Source organism: Protopterus annectens, chromosome 12.part0 (genome assembly GCF_019279795.1).
Source record: "Protopterus annectens isolate FY-2018-M chromosome 12.part0, PAN1.0, whole genome shotgun sequence".
In the NCBI taxonomy this organism is placed as follows: Eukaryota; Metazoa; Chordata; order Ceratodontiformes; family Protopteridae; genus Protopterus; species Protopterus annectens.
Genome location: NC_056746.1, coordinates 584,661,023 through 584,680,699, shown reverse-complemented (window position 1 = coordinate 584,680,699; position 19,677 = coordinate 584,661,023).

Here is a 19,677-nt window from a genome sequence, read left to right as displayed (position 1 = left end):
AACTCCTACTGGGCATCTAGGCATCAAATATTTCATGTCCATATTTGCATTAATAATTCCAAAAGTATACTACATAGAAGGTATCGCAATATTTTGTCTTGAAGCATACATGATGGCAGCCACAACTATATTTATATTTGACCCCTGTCAATGAGCATTTGTTAGAACGGTAAGGTGATAACTGCATTTTTAAAGGCTTAAGCCACACTCACTGGTTGTTAAAGGTACACACTCAAAAGACATGTACTGGAGGGAATGAGTTAAAAGCAACTGCATAGCAAAAATAACCATGTTTACTTTTAAATTATTTTGGATGCCATTTATTCTGCATAATCCAGTCAAGATGCATTTTCTTGTGATTTTTCAGGAACAAACAACTTTCTTTCCTTTATTTTTCAAATGGACAGCATGGAACACCAAGATTTATTAATATGTAGCTCATTCGAAATACGAAAAAAAAATTATACATATATCCAGTAGAATCTAAATTTGGCATTCTCAGAAAAATACAATGTAGTCTAATGACTCCACCACACTTCAGTTGTACACTACTTAGTTATCTTCTTTGACTGGCAGTCTGAAGCTTTGTGGATGAAGTAGGGCACAGATTGGTGAATGTTTAAGACCCATAGAAAAGGCAGGGTAATATGAAAAATCATGCTTCTGTGAGGCATGTGCGGTGTCATGAATTGCACTTAGCAGATTAAGCTGTTTGGTTTTTGGTTAGTCTGAAGGGTGTGTTGACATGTAGCTCTAATTTGAATTATTCATCCAGTTTTAAACCGAACAGCTTTGGAGAGAGCTATTTTGGTATGATGTTGAGGATGAGTATTTCATTGGAGAATAGACTGTTAGGCAAATGATTTATGAACAAAGGAATGTTGGTCAGTACATTACATGTGTACTGAAGCACTTTGTACATGCCTGCATAACAACAGAGGGAATTCCTGGGTTCGGCAGGTGGAGTAGCACTCCTCCATCTATTGCTGCCACTTCAGGTTCTCAGGATGATTCCAGAAGAGCTTGGACAATTTGATCTGACAAATAATATAATTTATTAGCTTTCAACCTAACCTTGTGTTTCATCCACAGTTGTCTGACTGAACAGTCCCATCCAACTTGCCTTAAGACAAATGAGTTTTTTTATTTCCTTCTGTTAAAGAACAGGGCTGACTTGATTTTATGTTGGCAACTGTTCTAGTTTGTTCTAGCATTTTTTCCAAACTGTTGCTTTGCCAGTATTGCTGTGGTTTGTTTTCCACATACCATTCATGCTGTATGATTTTACTGGTATGCATCCATTATTAAGATATTAAACAGGATACATTTTTGAAATCTCACTAACATTAATGGCACATGATCCCTGCATGAGCCAGTAATTCCTAATCAAACATCATTACTCACATCTATAAAGAAGTCTGATGGCAAACCAGTGGTGGCTTCAGGAATTGTCCTGGAACTGTTGAATCTGCTGCAGATTTTTGAAGTAGGTAAAATGCAGAAATATGTCTGATGAAGCCATCATCAGAACATTCCTTTATTGCAATTAATTTATGGGTTGTTACTAAATCTGCTAAAATGCAGAATACAGTGTATAGGTTTTAATATCATTCTGGTATGCCAGTTCTCAATAAGCCACAGCACTTAAGGTAACAGGAACAACACTATTACAGACGATTGTGCCTCCAGACATTTCTGTGGTTAACTCCTACTGGGCATCTAGGCATCAAATATTTCATGTCCATATTTGCATTAATAATTCCAAAAGTATACTACATAGAAGGTATCGCAATATTTTGTCTTGAAGCATACATGATGGCAGCCACAACTATATTTATATTTGACCCCTGTCAATGAGCATTTGTTAGAACGGTAAGGTGATAACTGCATTTTTAAAGGCTTAAGCCACACTCACAGGTTGTTAAAGGTACACACTCAAAAGACATGTACTGGAGGGAATAAGTTAAAAGCAACTGCATAGCAAAAATAACCATGTTTACTTTTAAATTATTTTGGATGCCATTTATTCTGCATAATCCAGTCAAGATGCATTTTCTTGTGATTTTTCAGGAACAAACAACTTTCTTTCCTTTATTTTTCAAATGGACAGCATGGAATACCAAGATTTATTAATATGTAGCTCATTCGAAATACGAAAAAAAAATTATACATATATCCAGTAGAATCTAAATTTGGCATTCTCAGAAAAATACAATGTAGTCTAATGACTCCACCACACTTCAGTTGTACACTACTTAGTTATCTTCTTTGACTGGCAGTCTGAAGCTTTGTGGATGAAGTAGGGCACAGATTGGTGAATGTTTAAGACCCATAGAAAAGGCAGGGTAATATGAAAAATCATGCTTCTGTGAGGCATGTGCGGTGTCATGAATTGCACTTAGCAGATTAAGCTGTTTGGTTTTTGGTTAGTCTGAAGGGTGTGTTGACATGTAGCTCTAATTTGAATTATTCATCCAGTTTTAAACCGAACAGCTTTGGAGAGAGCTATTTTGGTATGATGTTGAGGATGAGTATTTCATTGGAGAATAGACTGTTAGGCAAGAAACATTGCTTTCATTTTGAAGGTGTTGAAAAGACTAGATCTGGTCCAGATATCAGGGCTAATAATGCAGTTGGAGGATATCTTGCTTTTGTTTACAGAGAAGCAATAAAGGGTGGGGTTGCCTATTGCATAAGGGATTGAGTCCACTACTGAGCACTGATGCACTCCATGATTTACAGATTGTGGAGCTGGTGAAGCCACGTCACCTCACTGATTTGGTTCTCTTTTCCAAATAGATAATAAAGCATTGCATTCAGACAGATGACAGGTTATATTTGTCAAGTCTTTGAAGCCTCTGAAGCAGGATGCCAAGGCTCACTTTGTCAAAGGATCAGACTGGTTAAGGAGAGCATCTTCTACACAGTCACCATGATGAAGCTTCAACTGTGGAAGGAAGTTGGTAAAAAAGAGAAGAGAAGAAGCGTTTCACTACCACGGCCTGGGCAGAAGTGATATTCTGGAATGAAAAGAGCATTATGATCACGTTTTTGCCAAAGCGTTTGTAAATGGATGCGATTTTTAATGAATTATGACAGGGATGGGAGTGTGACTACAGGATAAATTTGTAGTTTCTTTAGAATGACTGCCATTGTGTAAGGAAACAGTAATGTCTGATTTCCATAATTTAGGGAATGTAGGCTTCCTGTGTTGGAAAGGTTAAACAGTCAGAATGGGTAGGATATTACATAGGTGGCTATTTCAGGAATTCCAGTGGTCGAGTGTTGTATGTCAGGGCAGTGGGTATAAGCTTTTTAGGTAGTTTTTATGACATTTGTAGGAAACGATGACACATGGTGTGTGTCAAGGCAACTATATAAGATGTCATCCGGATGGGGAATCACTTGGCTAGCTGAGATTTTTGAAAAATGTTGGCAGAATTTCATGACAGTCATAAGAGATGATGTTTCAGAAAAGATGCAGATTTCATATTTTTTGCCCCAGGATTTACAGTCTTGGGTATACCTTGTCAGAATTATTTTGGATTATTTTACATTTATTTTGTTGTGTTAGAAGGTATTGTCATTAACTATGGTCAAATTCTGGCCTTGCTTTGTTGCAGAAGTACTTGTATTGCTGGAAAAAAAAGTTATTATGTATGTGTATGATGTAGTTTGCCAGTTTGCTATTTCCATGCCATTCAAGATTTGATTTCTCTGGTAATATAAGCTAATGTGGTAGCCTTGTTTTATCTTAGTATTAATGGTGGCTGTAAGTTTACTACTTCTACAAATGCAAATGTGTCATTTAGGAATTGTTCTGTGGAATTTAGCTCAAGGGTGTACAATGGGCTCCAGTTTACATAGATGAAGATTGTTTTGTATACAACAGACAGCAAAAGGTTAAGACTTCCTTGTGCAGCATAAATTTAAGGGCTTTTACATATCATTTTTGTTGCAGCAATCAAATATGGATGCTGGACTCAAAGTGCATCTGACATTACAATGACTATATATTTTTATGGTTATACAATTAGATACAACTAACCAGCCCTGTGAAATTTAACTGGCAAGGGAATTATGTCAGTTATAATCATCAAATAACTAAGTTGCACAAAGTTAAAAAGTTGGGTGTTAGGTATGCAGTGAACTCAGCCATGATTTTCATTTACATGTAATTTTGTTAAATAGCTAGGATAGAGACTCTTTAGTCGTATACTTAGGTGAATCTGGGGTATGTAGACAGAACGTAGCACAATACACATTAAACCATTCACGACCACTCTTGTAGTAGAGGGGAATAAATCCCTGACTACAGCCCAGTCAACTCACGTTTGATGAATGACTTGGGCTATTGGTGCAGTAACAGGAAAGGATGTGCATGCCATCCTGGGTGGGAGGGCATCCACCAATGATGCTCCCTCAGGAGACTCATGATACAAAGAGGAGAGCTGCCTTGGACATGATCGATGAGTGTGGGAGGTGGGGCAGGGAGTATGTTGAGCATATAATGAAATCCCTCCAGGATGAATGCAGAGATATACCGAGCCCCAGAATAAACTTATGATCCATGACCAACCCCAGAAATACCAGAGGAAATCAGGGGAGGCAAGGAGATGAGCTGGTAGATCTAGTATAGACAAGGGACACTAGGGTCAGGCTAGCTGGGTGATGTCTTAAGTCAGACCAAAAATATATATATATATATATATATATATATATATATATATATATATATATATATATATATATATATTATACCACTCCAATAAATTCCCTGCCATTTGTTCCATCGTTATTAAATATGCTTCAAAGATAGAACTTAGATGTGTTTGCCATCAAATCCAGCAGTCACCTTGTAAATTCTTTATAACAGTGTGCATTGCCAAATTGTGGAATTCTGTCCTTTTGAAAATTAGAGCTGAGAATAACTAAAAACATTTTCACAAAGCCACTTCACAACTACTTGGTATTGCATGTACATTGAAGGTTAACAAAAACTACAGATATTCTCTTTGTAACACATATACTCTACTCATTCTCTTTTCATAGGTCATACACTAACTACTAACTAATTTCTCCTCACCTTTACCTCACTCACTAAGCCCTGTACTCTTCCAACTTCTCCTTATTTCACATCCTACCTCACTGTCTACTTGTCTTCTCCTGCCCCCATCTTTATATTTCATACTTATGTGCATGAAACATATTCTGATGCCATTAAACAATACAGACCTCAAATTATATAAATACTATACTATGTACATATTTATTATTTAACATTTGATGTTATGTGATCCTATCTCGCCTACATTCTGACTGATGGGTTCGGAGCCGATCCCTCGGCTCCGACTGGCTTATGCCAAAGAGCGAAGTCTCTTATTGGCTGAGCTTACTATATCCCAGGATGCACCACTACCAGTCCCCCAGATCTCGTTTGCCGCTAACTAGCAAAGACGTGGTCTCGAGCTGGCTGAGCTAAGTAGTGTCTTTTCACTAACTTTTTCTATCAGAAGTTTGCTAATTCTTTAACAAAAAGCTGTTTTAACAGCTACTCTGCTGTGTGTGTGTGTTTTGAAAACTTTTGTAGAAAATTTTTTGTGTGTGATTGGTGTTTGTTCCGGTACAGGCTCCCTTCATCCATAGGGCCTTTCCTGTTGGTTAATCCCTTTGAACCTTAGGGGTTCTTGGATTCCTGTATACTTTATTCACTGTTGTATGTCTTCAGTTGGCCTTTATTTTAATTGGCTATCATTAAGCAAAAAGTTAATCTTGTAGGGTCAGTCTTTCCCAACAAAGTTTTGTCTGTGAGAGAGTACTCAGTTTTTCTTATAATGTCTCAGGCTCCTAGGCCTTCGGGCTTCAAAAAGTGCACTAAATGTAGTTTTAAAATGTCTATCACGGATGACCACTCTCTCTGTGTATATTGTTTGGGCGCCAAACATTTGCAGGAGTCCTGCAGCGTGTGTCACGCTTTTTCCTCGAGGGTCCTCCAAGAGAGGAAAAATAAGCTTATATTGAAAGGCCTTATAAAACCCTCTTTTGAAGAAGCTTTAGCATCCTCTCCTTCTCCTGCTAAAAAGAAAAGGGCGTCGGCTCCGACCAGTCCATCGGATCCGACCACCAAAAGACATAGGCAGGCTTCTCCTTCGGCTCCAAGGACTTCGGAGCCGAGGGTGGAACGGTCTGCCTCGATGCCTCCAGTCTCGACTCCTCTGGCTTCGGAGCCGATGGCTGGGGCATCGAGGCGGGTCACCTTCATCGGCTCCACTGGTCTCGGGCCGATGAAGGTTGTCCGCTCAGACACTTCCTCCTCGCGCCTAAGTCCTCCCGCACCGATGGAAACTAGTTTGGGTATTCCTTCGGCGCCGATAGTCATCGAGTCGCCTCGGAGCTGGTCCCTTAGCCCCTTGGGGCCGTTGGAGAGGCCAACTCGAACCCGTTCAGTATCCTCCAGGTCATCGAGGATGTCAGATTCGGACATAGACAGGGTGCTCCAAAGACTGTTCCAGTCCCCAGTCTTTCAGAAATTTGTTTGGCTCGACCCAGTTGGCTTCGAGCTGATAGCCCATGCCCATGTCATTGCCATTCCTCCTCCGACCGCTTCGCTCCATCGAGCAGGTGCTGTTGGAGCGGTGGAGATCCTAGGGTCGGCTCCGACCCTTACTCCAACCCCGCCTTCAGGTCCGAGTTTGGCACGCAGACTTCTTCGGCTGGACCGGGTGACGCTGGACCTATGCTGTCGGTTCCGAGCCTCCCTCTCGGTGCTTCGTTTGCTGGTCTTCCGTCTCCTATCATGGCTCGGGACCGGACACTCCCAGGATTCTGGGGTCCGGCTTTCAGAGCTATGAGGAGTGCCTTGGCCAAGTCTTCAGCCATCTCTCCGGCTTTACGGCACCTTCCTGGGCGTGGAGACTGGGTCTTTGGCAGTTCCCTGTCCTTAGGCAGCGGAGCCCCGGGCCTGAGGTAGGTACCCCACTGGGGTCCCCCTCCTCCTGAGGGTTCTTCGGAGTTGTCTTCAGAGGAGCCCCCAAGGAAGAGATCGTGCAAGAGGAAGCACATGGACTCCCCCGAGTCTCTTACATCGGACACTGATCTTGATGATGCGGAGGGGTCCCCAGTCGCCCTCGGATGATGTCTCATTCGCAGACATTTTAGAGATCCTCAAACAACGAGGCGGCTGGATATCCAAACCCCCCTCTGCTGATGAGTCAGTGCTTCTCAAGGCCTTTGGGGCTCAGCCCTCCGCCTCCTGGGTGTCTCCGCCCTTCGACGAGCTCCTGGATTTGGTTTGTCGGAGGGCATGGGAACATCCAGATACTGTGGAACCAGTGCCTTCTCGCCTAACAAATTTTTGTCTGCCCCACCCGAGAAGGAGTTCTTGACAAAAGGCGTGGCTGTAGATGCCATGGTGGTGGCATCTGCTACACAACAGGGCGTGGCAGAGGCTTCAACATCCGTCCATCCTCCTAATAAGCAGTCTAGGAGCACGGACCGTGAAGCGCACCCTGACTTCAGCGGCCTTTACACTAAGGTCCCTGAATTATTTGGCACATTTTACCAGGCTACAGAGGGATCTGGTCAAGGAGCTGTCAGATTCCCTCTCGGGTAACCTACCTGAGCAGCTAGCCCAGTCGGTTAGCTCTCAGTTGGCTATCTTTACCTCGATTTCTAACTCGTCCGTGAGGCTCATTTCATATGCGGGCGAAGGGGCGGGCAGAGCGACAGGCACAGGCGTGGCTCTCACGGAGACAAGCCTGGCTCCGTTGTGTCATTTTCGGAGGCCTTCAAGTCTTCCTTCGCCGGCGCCCTTTGATGGGTCCTCTTTGTTTGGACCTAAGGTTAAAGACACTCTTACCCGCTGTGAGCAAGAGGAAAAACTTTATCTGCCATAGGTGCACGTTATTCCCCTTCGGCCTTATCCCAAGGCTAAAGGAGGAGGGAAGATGTGGTTCCGCCGCAAAGTTTTCCTCAACAGCAGGAAGATTCCTTCCAGAGGCAGAGGATGGAATTTTTCTGGGAGACGCCCCAGAGGCGGCAGAGGGCCCTGCAATTCTGGAGACGCGAGTCCTTTCGTGGCTCTTCAGCCTCCCACACTTCATGAGGGATTGCCCGGATGTGCTGCTCCGAGCCAGTCGGTGCCGTTTGCCAAGCACCTAAAAGCCTGGGAGTCTATCACTCAGGACAGATGGGTGCTTCGGATTATTGCCGGAGGTTACACCATTCCTTCACACACTCACCCCCACGTCCAAAAAATCCCGGACCCACCACCCAGTCAAAGGGAAATTGCAGCCTTAGAGCGCCAAAGCTGCTAGAAAAGGAGTCATCCAACTGGTCCCCACAGACCAGATCGGATCCGAAATTACTCAAGGTTCTTTTAGTGCCAAAAGACAGGGGACCTGAGACCAATATTGGATCTCAGCAAATTAAACCAATCCATGAAATCCAAATTCAATGGTCACTTTACAATCCATTCTCCCATTGTTGGAGAAGGATGTTTGGATGTGCTCCATAGATCTCAAGGACCTATTATCACATACCGATACATGGGGCGTCCAGGAAGTATCTGCGCTTCAGCCTGGGAGACAGTCATTTCCAATTTTGTGCACTGCCCTTTGGTCTCACCACAGCCCCAGGGTGTTGACCAAGTGTTTGGCAGTAGTGACTGCTCACCTGAGGAGTGTTGGATTCCAAGTGTTTCCCTATCTGGACGACTGGCTCCTGACTGCCACCACCAGGCATCTACTAATGGACAACCTCAAAGCCACCATCTCCTGGGTGCTACCCTGGGAATTACATTCAATTGGTCAAAGTCTGTCTTGCTACCCTCTCAGCATAAGGTTCATAGGAGCAGAGATAGACTCAAAATTGATGCGTCTTTCTTCCTACCGAAAGATTCAAACTTTACAAGGTCAAGTTCAAGCCCTGCTTTCAAGATCCAAAGCCCCAGCCAGGATGGTCCTGCAACTTTTAGGTTCGATGTCTGCCACGGTTCTCCTAGTTCCACTGGCAAGATTGCACATGAGGATTCTTCAGTGGCTGTTATCGACTCAATGGTCCTTTCAGAATCTCCCTCAATCACCCCATTATGATTACAGAAACGCAAGCGGGACCTCCGCTGGTGGCTTCAGCCATCCAATCTGAATCAGGGAAGACCTTTGTTATCCCCTCCGGTGGCCACCCTGACGACGGATGCCTCCCAGACAGGGTGGGCCGGGCATTGACTGGGCAGGTTAGATCAGGGTTCCTGGCTACCAGGCCAAACCTGTCTCCATATCGATGTATTGGTAATGAGGGCTGTTATTCTGCCCCTACAGGCCTCCACAAGTTTCTCCCTCAAGGCATTATCGCTATCCACACAGACAACATGTCGGTGGTCTCGTATCTAATCAAACAAGGAGGGACCAGATCATACCGTCTATGCAGAGAGTGGATGAGGGTGTGGGAATGGGCTGTAGCTACCAACCGTTTGGTAGCGACCCACATTCCAGGAAATCCAATATATTGGCAGACAGATTAAGCAGGGACGATTCTCTCTCCTCACAGTGGTCCCTGAGCGAAACAGTAGCAGCTCAGGTTTTCAGAAGATGGGGAACCCGTGCTGCGACCTATTTGCAACACCACAAAACGCAGTGCAAAGGTTCTTCTCCTTGACTCCACGTCAGAGGCAGCTATGGATGCTCTAGTCCAACCTTGGCCAACAGGACTACTTTATGCCTTTCCTCCGGTTCCACTTCTCCCCAAAGTCATCCAGAAAGCTTCTCAATTGGGGTCCACAATGATACTAATTGCTCAAGACTGGCCTCAGGTATGGTTTCCCTACCTGAAGAAACATGCTGTGGACGATCCTTGGTTTTGGATCTAACTCCGGATCTGCTGATTCATCAGTCGGGACGACAACACCAGTCCCTTCACACTTTGAAATTGACAGCTTGGCTCCTCCACTTCCGACTTTAGTCAGAAATCACACCTTAGACCGGAAGTTATTCACATTTTATCTTGACCCACAAACCCACCACTAAGAAATTGTACCTCAGTAAGTGGAAGAGGTTTGCTATCTGGGCTCAACTCAGGGCTTAGACCCTATCACTGCCCGATTCCAGAGGTTTTGAAATTTTAACATCCTTGTTTAATCAAGGATCTTCAGTCTCTACTATTAAAGTCCAACTAGTAGCTATCTCTAAATTTCACGAATCCATGGATCCACCGTTGATGAGCAGCAGATTATGCAAAACTTTCATTAAAGGTGCTGGGCTGTTAAGACCCCAGTTTTTCATCCTGCGCCTCCATTGATCTTGATTTGGTACTTGTGCCTTAACATCTTCCCTTTCGAACCGGCTGCTACATGTGAGTTAAAATATCTGTCTTGGAAAACTGCCTTCTTAGTTGCAATTACCTCTGCAAGAAGAGTTTCAGAGCTTCAAGCCCTATCTATCAAACCACCGCATTTGATTTTTCACAAGGATAGAGTATCACTTAGGCCTAACCCATCTTTTGTCCCAAAGGTTTGTTCTAATCTCTGTCTCCAACAATCTCTAGAGCTACCAGTTTTCTTTCCAAAATTCTCCAACGAAGCCGAGTACACCCTCCATAAACTGGATGTTCACAGGCAATTCCGCTTCTATCTAGACAGGACTCAGCAAATTCGAAAATCAGACCAGTTGTTTGTGTCCTTTTCAGACAATAAATTGGGTAAAACCATCACTAAAGCTACTATCTCCAAATGGATTAGAGATTGTATAACTCAGGCTTATTCCTCTTCAAATAAGCAACTTACAACATCTATCAAAGCTCACTCTACCAGAGCTATGGCTACTTCTATTGCTTTTCATTCCAAGCTCGCTATTTCTGAGATTTGTGCTGCGGCTACTTGGTCCAACCCACACTTTCATTTCCCACTATAAATTGGATGTGGCATCTAAAGGGCGAGCATCATTTGGTTCCACGGTACTCAGGAGTGTTTTCCAGTGAGCCACCCAGGATTCAGGTGCTAGGGACGCTGTCCCATCAGTCAGAATGTAGGCGAGATAGGATCACATAACATCTTTTAGTTATGTACTCACCATAACTTCAGATGTTTGGGATCCATCTCGCCTATTCCTAATACCCACCCTCCTTCCCCTGCCTTGAGATCAGAAGAGATTGAACGGTTTTGAGTTCTACTGTTTTATCTTGTTTCATCTGACGATGTTATATAAGCAGTGCGTGCATGTGTGCATGTATGCGGACAAACTAGATCTGGGGGAATGGTAGTGGTGCATCCTGGGATATAGTAAGCTCAGCCAATAAGAGACTTCGCTCTTTGGCATAAGCGTGCCGAGTCGGAGCCGAGGGATCGGCTCCGAACCCATCAGTCAGAATGTAGGCGAGATGGATCCCAAACATCTGAAGTTATGGTGAGTACATAACTAAAAGTTTACCAGGAACATCCAACTGGGACAAAGCACATTTTCAACAGAGGCCTAGGGAGAAACGCTCCATATGTTAGACTGTTTATTCATTTATGCATAAAACTTATGCATTTTGTTTTCTTGTACTGTATTTGTGGTGCTTTTCTCCTTAGGACTCTGTTGAAATGAGTCTGTTTGCTCATTCAGGCTATCCTTGTTAACAACAGCAAATAAATGAATAAACAACTGGGCAGTGCAGTGGTGTAGCGGTTAATGTTATCACCTCACAGCAAGAGGTTCTCTGCTTCAATTCTCAGATAGGGTGCCTTCTGTGTGGAGTCTGCATGTCCTCCCTGCATTTGCGTGGGTTTCTTCTGGGTACTCCACATTCCAAAGACATGTGTCTGGAGCATTTCTCCCTGGGCCTCCGCAGAAAATATGATCTGCCCTAGTCGGGCTTACTCAGTCAATCAATGTTAAATAAATAAATAAATAATATATGCACAACTTTGCATGAGTGTTTTGCATTAAGAATAATAAATGGTACAAACACTGAGTTCATAGATTTGCAATCAGCATCTGGCTGTGAGTTAGCTTTTGTACAGGTTTGTGAATTACTGCTGATTGATACCAGAGTTGGAAGAAGGGTCATTGCACAGTCAGATAAGATAGGAATTCTGTGCTGTGTGTCTGACAATGCAGAGATTGTGGCAAACCTCAGAATGAGGATACAAATCTCACAGAGGTGCATGGATAGATATCCTAGGCATATGGGGTACAGGTAGTTTGCTGTCTGTATATGCTGCATATTTATGTCTGTGTCTACAGAAGGGAACTATATATTAAGAACAGATTGCCTTCACTAAACCTAATTTCATAACATGAGAGTAAAATCATCTTATGCTAAAAGTATAGCTCTATACAATGCATTAGACCATTGCAGTGATTATTTTATTGCATAAGTGATACAAAACTGTAAAGCTAGTGAAGTGGAAATGAAAAGGGGTTGGGAGGGTGGCCTAATGGTGAAGGTGTTTGCCTTACAAACACAAGGTGCAGGGTTTGAGTCTCACAAGGGATAATTGGCTAGGCTTAAATTGTCTAGCAAGGGCAGTTAGCTTAGTACTAACCTATGAACCTATGAAAACAATATTGTACCAGGTTTCTGAATTGCCATATAATGTCTACTGTATACCCCAAGCAAAACTTCATAAACATCCTTTCATTGCAATCCATCTAACTATTTCCGAAAGCACTTGTCAGGGTGAAGACCATAGTGTTAGCAATTTGATCAGAGAAGACCAAACTGACCAATCCTCTCCAAAACATTTCTGATTATCTTGTGGATTTTTCAGGAATTTCAAGGCAAGATGAGTGATTTAATCTTTCCAGTGTGCTGCAGGTCTTCTCCTGGGTCTTCCCAAGGAATAATGCTTGGTGCATTTCTGGTTGGAGGTGCCCAGGGGAATCCCACAGGATATCCAGACTACAACAACTGACTCCTTGCAACCTACAGGAACATCCGATGTAATCTGTGATCCTCCCCGATTGCCAAACTCCTCAGTCTGCCACAGAAACTGAGCCCAGCTTTCCAGCAGACACGCCTCAGTTTTTGTGCCTGTATCAGTGAGCTTATCATCCCAGTTGCTATTCACACACAGCTCATGACCACAGGTGAACATGGGATGACTGATCAGAAAACATAGCCTTCTGTTCTATGACTTAGCTCCTGCTTCACTACCATAGTCCAGTACAGTGCCTGAATACAGAGTTGAATCCAGTACTGGATGATCTAGGCAGTTACCTGGGGCATGCTGGTGGGAGAGGGGGCTGTCTTAACATTTCATTATTAATTAAATAATTAAACAAAAAACTGTATCCCTTCTTTATGGATACACTTTGCACCTGTGCAATTTCTTCTTTAGGGACATACTCTTCACCTGTGGTTCTCTAGTGAAATGCTGGAACTCAAAATGCCGAGTGCCAACAAGCCAAAAAAAAAACCCCACAGGAGAAGAGAGAATCTTGAAAATAAACCCTCTCCTTTAAATTTCTTTTTGAGGGGTGCAAGCCCCTCTGTACTCTGCCATGTGGGGGACAAGCTTCCCACATCCCCAAACTTATATATGCCAATACTGAGATTTCCATAACTCAGAGGAAAGGGAATATTCAAAAAAATGGCATCTAGGACATAACATATGTAAGTCCATTCAGTCTCCAGATTTTGGAACTCGCTTTAGTAGGTCCAGACGTTTCAGAAGGTTTCCATCTCTGCATGTGTTTTTACTATGATGCACACAGTCACATGCAGGATTTAAACATTGAAACTTACTTTCTTGAAACTGCTGCTGCATCTGCTCAGAATTATTTTTTTCTTAAACAAAGTACTTGGAACTGCTATTGCTGATTTCCCAACCAGAGAACTTGGAATTGTCTGTCATCTGATTTCTCAAATGAGACAGAGAACTTGGAATGTGTAGTGCTAGACTGGGAGACAAACACTGTGTGTGTGTGTGTGTGTGTGTGTGTGTGTGTGTGTGTGTGTGTGTGTGTGTGTGTGTGTGTGTGTGTGTGTGTGTGTGTAATGCCCTAAATAGGGATGGCAAGTTAGTTAATCAGCTTGCTCAGGCTCAAACCCTATACCTTAGTTAGAGGAGACAAGTACCTTAATCTTCTACACAAACTACCAGACTGCTCACTTAGTCATCAGGGGTGTATTTTTAAAGAACGTGAGTTTCAGTACATTTTCAAGGAATGTGAGCTTCAAGGGAAAATAAGTTTACTGCTGCTCATGCTAAGTCTGTTTTCAATATACAACTATTTTGTTTAGCAAATGGCCTTCAGTGTTTGTGCTATAGAGTTTGAAGGGAATGCTAGTACAATGGATGCCATACTTGCCTTTTGTACAGAAGGCTGTGGGTTCTGCTCCCACACTATGTAGATGGATTGCCAATACTGCAGTGCAGTTTAAGGTGGGGGGTGTTGCCCTCCTGTGTGTGTCACCCTTTGGATGAGTTGTTAAACTGAGGCCCTCTCTGTCTGTGTTAATACTAGGTGCTGTGACATATCTCACATCCATCTGAACTATCAAAAAGTATTGAAAAGTTTAAGCTGCAAATTGTTGTTCATGGTATGGAGAAGTTCCCCAATTCCCTGGCCAAATTTCCCCTAGTGGTATAAATACCAACAAAGGTCTTCCCTGGAAAGATTCTACTAGCCTAGTGGGACTAACCTGGTTAAAAAAGAATATTTAAATTAAATCCATATCTCTGCCTTCATTCTAAAGTAAAGAAAAAATAGCATGCATTCTGACAGGGCAGTGTTTATGGAATTAGGGGAGAGACACAAGTAATGGGACACCAGAATGGCTGCGGGTGGTGGGAGGTCCTGCTACATTCCCATACCTATGGCCCCATTTGACCATGATCTGGCTGTGCCTGCATAACTGCCATTGCTGCACCTGGAGAAGTAGCCAGCTATTCTGTTGCCAGGTCATATTCCCAATCTGGCGCCCCCACAACTTTAAGTTGAAGAGCAAAAGTAAAAGAAAAAGTCCATTCCCAATCTGATACTCATTATCTAAGTTTCACGATCTGGCACTCCTTACTTAAGGAGCAAGTCAGATCTAGATCTATTAATAAAAAATGCTTTTCTGTTCTTTTAAGCTGTGGTAAACTGCTTCATTTCCCTCCCTGCCTGCTGGTTCATGCTAGTTCACAATCACATATTGCCCCTGTCTTTGCTACGACTATACATTTCTGTTAGCCTCCCTGCTCTTCTGCATCCCTTCTTAACAATTCTTTTGTCTCTTTTACCCTGTTCAAATTACAATTGATCTGTTTTTATACTAATGTCCTCTGATTGACTTTGGCACCCTGGCAAGGTCCAATTTGTGGTTCAGCCTTGCTCTATTCGCTCTCGCTTCGCTTGGGCTCACACTGTTCCCATACCCTACCCCCATTCCCACCTATCACTGACATCATTTCCTTTATTGATCCCCTTTGTAACCACTCCCCCTCCCCACCTCCTCTCCATCCAATTAACTTCTCCCACCACACATTCACTCTCCTGCCTGCCTCCACTAACTCACACTATACAATCCTTAACCACTCTACTAGTTGACCATATAGGCTTCAAATCTTAGCTCCCTCCTTTTACTACTCATCTCTTTCATGCTAGCAATATACCCATTGCTATAACTAGTCACACCACAACACCAATTAAGCCATTTCCCATCATGTCAAGCCACATCCTGCTGCTATCATTCATAACTACCTCCATGTTATCTCTTTTATACAACCTTGCATCCTACAATAGACAACTTCAACATTACTACCCATCACCAACCTCCATCTTCCAACCTGTTTTTCTCCAACTCTCTCCCACATTTATAACTTCTCAAATCCACTCACCTACAACACCTTACCTTCCTAAAATCAAACTCCCTCCAGCTACTCATCATCTCCCCAAGGCAAGATGAAACACTGTCACCCTCCCCACCCACCCCACACATTTCTTCCATCTCTCACTACCCTGCTTCTTTCTGGGGACATCCATCCCAAACCTGGACCCCACTCCCCCTCCTCTTTCAACCCTACTCCTACTCTCTCCACCTCTCCTCATCCTACCATCCCCCAAAACACCTATCTCTGTAATATATGTACATAAAAAGTATAGTTAACAAAACAGGTGAATTCCATGCCTGGTTATCCAATCACTCTCCTGACATCCTAACACTTTGTGAAACCTGCTTAAAACCCCATATTCCTGACAGAGCTTACATTCTCCCCAGGTTACAACATCCTATGACTAGACAGAACTCCGAGACAAGGCAGTGGGATTGCTATCATGTACTCCATCCACCTCACTGTTACCCCTCTAACTATCCCCCCTCGGCACCCCAGCCGAGCTACTAGTAGCAAAATGTACAATTAATACTCATACCTCTATTAACATTTCAGCAATTTACATTCCCCCTGGTGACAATATTACAACACTAGAAAATATTTTCTCATGGCTCACCCAATACCTACCAAATGAAACAATACTTATGGGTGATGTCAACATAAACTGGCTACCTCTCTCATCAGTTTCTCCCACCTCCAGTATTAACCTACATGGTTTCTCCCAACTAATATCCACCCCCACTTATACTACAAAATCAAACAATCATAAATTTTTCCTTGATTGGATACCAGTCTCCCACCCCCACAAATATCATTTCCCAGAAACATTGCCAGATACTCTAAGTGACCACTGTCCCATCAAAGTCCTTAGCTATACCCCATATTACAGCAGACCATAAAAGTACATAGTTTGTCACAGATTAACAAACTTTGATTTCAACACATTAAACAGTCAAATCTCAGCTATCAAATGGTCTTCTCTTAGGCAACTACCCCTTGGTGAAGCAGTAACCAAATTTGACTCCATATTCCTAAACTTGCTAAACTTCCTGGCCCCTTTATGCACTGTTAGGGTTAAATCGATAATATCCCCTTGTCTAACTCACATCACTCACTACCTAAAGCTAAAGAGAGATGAGGCTTGGAAGCTCTGGTCCAAAACCAAACTTCCATCTCATCTCATGCAGTACAAAGAACTTCACAACCTCACCAAGAAATCGGTTTACAATGATAAGAGGATTTTCTATAATAACCCTCCTTCCACAAACATAGACAATCCCAAGAACTTCTGGCACACTATCAATCAAGTTCTACATCCAGGCATACCATCTTCCTCAACCATGTCCCCCTAACTCACCACTAGAAATTGCCACCGACTTCAACTCTTATTTTGTTGAAACTATTAGCAAATGAACTACCCAAACAATCCCCAACACAAACAAAACCCTCCCCATTATCCCTCATCCTCCCTCTAACTCCTCTTTGGCCTGTTCTTTCAAAACTGTCTGAACTAACTACATTAAATCCCTACTTCTAAAACTTAAACCATGCTCCCCCTCCATGGCCAACCTTCCTCCACTCTTTCTCAAGAAAGCAGCCACCTCCTTAGCCCTCCCCATGTCTGTACTTATTAACCACTCTATTACAGAGGCCAAAGTACCAGCAATCTGGAAACACTTCTACACCTTACCCATTCATAAAGGAGGTAACTCCTCTAAACTTTCCAATTTCAGACTCATTGATATTCTATCCCCACTTTCTAAAATGCTAGAGAAATGTGTACACAAACAAATCCTTCAATACCTCTCACAAGAGAACCTACTTACCCCCACTCAATATGGCTTTCACCCTAAACATAGCACCTCCACTGCCCTAATTTCCTTCACTAACACTGTATCACAAGCTAGAGATCAAAACAAACTAGTCTTTTGTATGTTTTTCGAACTCTCCAAGGCTTTCGACCCTGTCTGCCATCCCCTCCTCTTACACAAACACTCAGAACTCAACCTGTCCACCTCTACAATCTCCTGGTTTACTAGTTACCTTAACAATAGACTCCAATCTGTCAAATGGGTTTCCACAATCTCTCTTGCACTACCAGTTAAGATGGATGTCTCACAAGGATCAATCCTTGGGCCACTATTATTTAATATCTTCACCAACCAGTTCTATAAATCCTGCCCACAGTCATCACTCATTCAATATGCAGATGACTCTACTGTTATTAACATAGCAGATACACTCACTGACCTACAATCTACTACCCAGGCATCCTTCCTATATATTGAGAACTGGCTCACCAAGATCCAAAACAGACAAAACTCCTGCTATTTGTCCCTAAAAACATGAGTAATCTTAAATCTTCCTTCTCTATCACATCCCACAACAACACCCCTATCAATGTGGAATCACAGACCAAACTACTTGGGGTCATAGGTGTGTACTAGGCTAATGACCCTGGAGCCTTTACAAGTCTAGCCCATAGAAGTGCTCTGGCATTGTGCCACCCAACATTAGTTCCTAGTGCCTCTATCAAGTAGAGCCAATGGAGTGATCCCTGGGATGAACTTTCTATTATAGGTTCATAGATGTGTACTAGGCTAATGGCCCAAAGTCATCACTACCAAATTCTTGAACCCAGGACCCTATGCATTACAACCACAGCAACATACCTTTACACCATCTAAGCTGTGATCATTGATGACCAACTGAAGTTTGACCTGCACATTCTCAATAATATTAAAAAACCCACCAAAAACTGGGACTGCTTTACAGGAATATGAAATTCTTATCCAATGAACCCAAAATTGCACTATCCCATGCCTACCTTCTCCCCTGCCTATTCTATCACTCACAAATCCTCACCAACCTTCAAGCCACCCTCCAATCGAAACTAAAATCCACCTACAACACAGTGCTAAATTCGCTGCAGACCATCCCTACTACTCACACCACTGCCTAGCTCTTAAAAAGTTAAACTGGATAGAGCTTCCTCACAACCTAGTCCTCTCTCAGCTTCAAATGACACATTCTATACTGTATCTTCCCTCCTTCTCTCCCGGCATTTGCGTACTCATCTCTCCCTACTCACCACCAAGATCTTTCCGTAGGGCTGAGCAAAACCTTCTCACTATCTGCAAGCCTAAAATCAAAATAGGTCAAAACCTGTATAGGTACTCCCTGGCCCAAGCTTGGAATAAACTTCCACTGGACATTCAAAACATCAAGCCTCAACATAATTTCAAAACAGCTACCAAAAGCTACCTAAACAAAGCTTGGATCTGTCACTGTAACCACACCCCTTGACCAACTTCCCCCCTCCATTCATCTCTTTCTCTCCTAACCTTTTCCATCTCCTTTCTAAACCCCTTACTGTATATCAGCCTTGACATAAGTCGGCCCTGACTACATTAATACTCTACTAGCAAAGCAGCTATTAACTGAACTAAGGTCTTACTGTCTTTAAATATTGTACTGGAGAACATTTATAATGTTGATTGTAAATACTTTGAGATGTTGCCATGTATTATATATGATTTTTCTTTTATTTTTTTGAGTATTCATGTTATACTGTTATCAATGTATTTGATTTTATTTACTTGTGGAGCTTTTCTCCCTGGGCCTCAGTTGTAAAAGGGCTTCAGGTCAGTTGGACTAACCTGGTCAACAAATGTCAAATAAATAAATGCAATCAATACTGGTATCCATTTTTGAATGCTAGTATTGCACATGAGATGATTTGAGATCTGCTCATTGTGCCATCCCAACAGTTTGCACCTGGAGAGGCTTCCCATTCACCCCATCCCCTCTTTCTTCACTCATGAGCAAAACTACAAGATACCAAACTCTGCTCTATGGATTACAAAAATTAGGCTCTATGG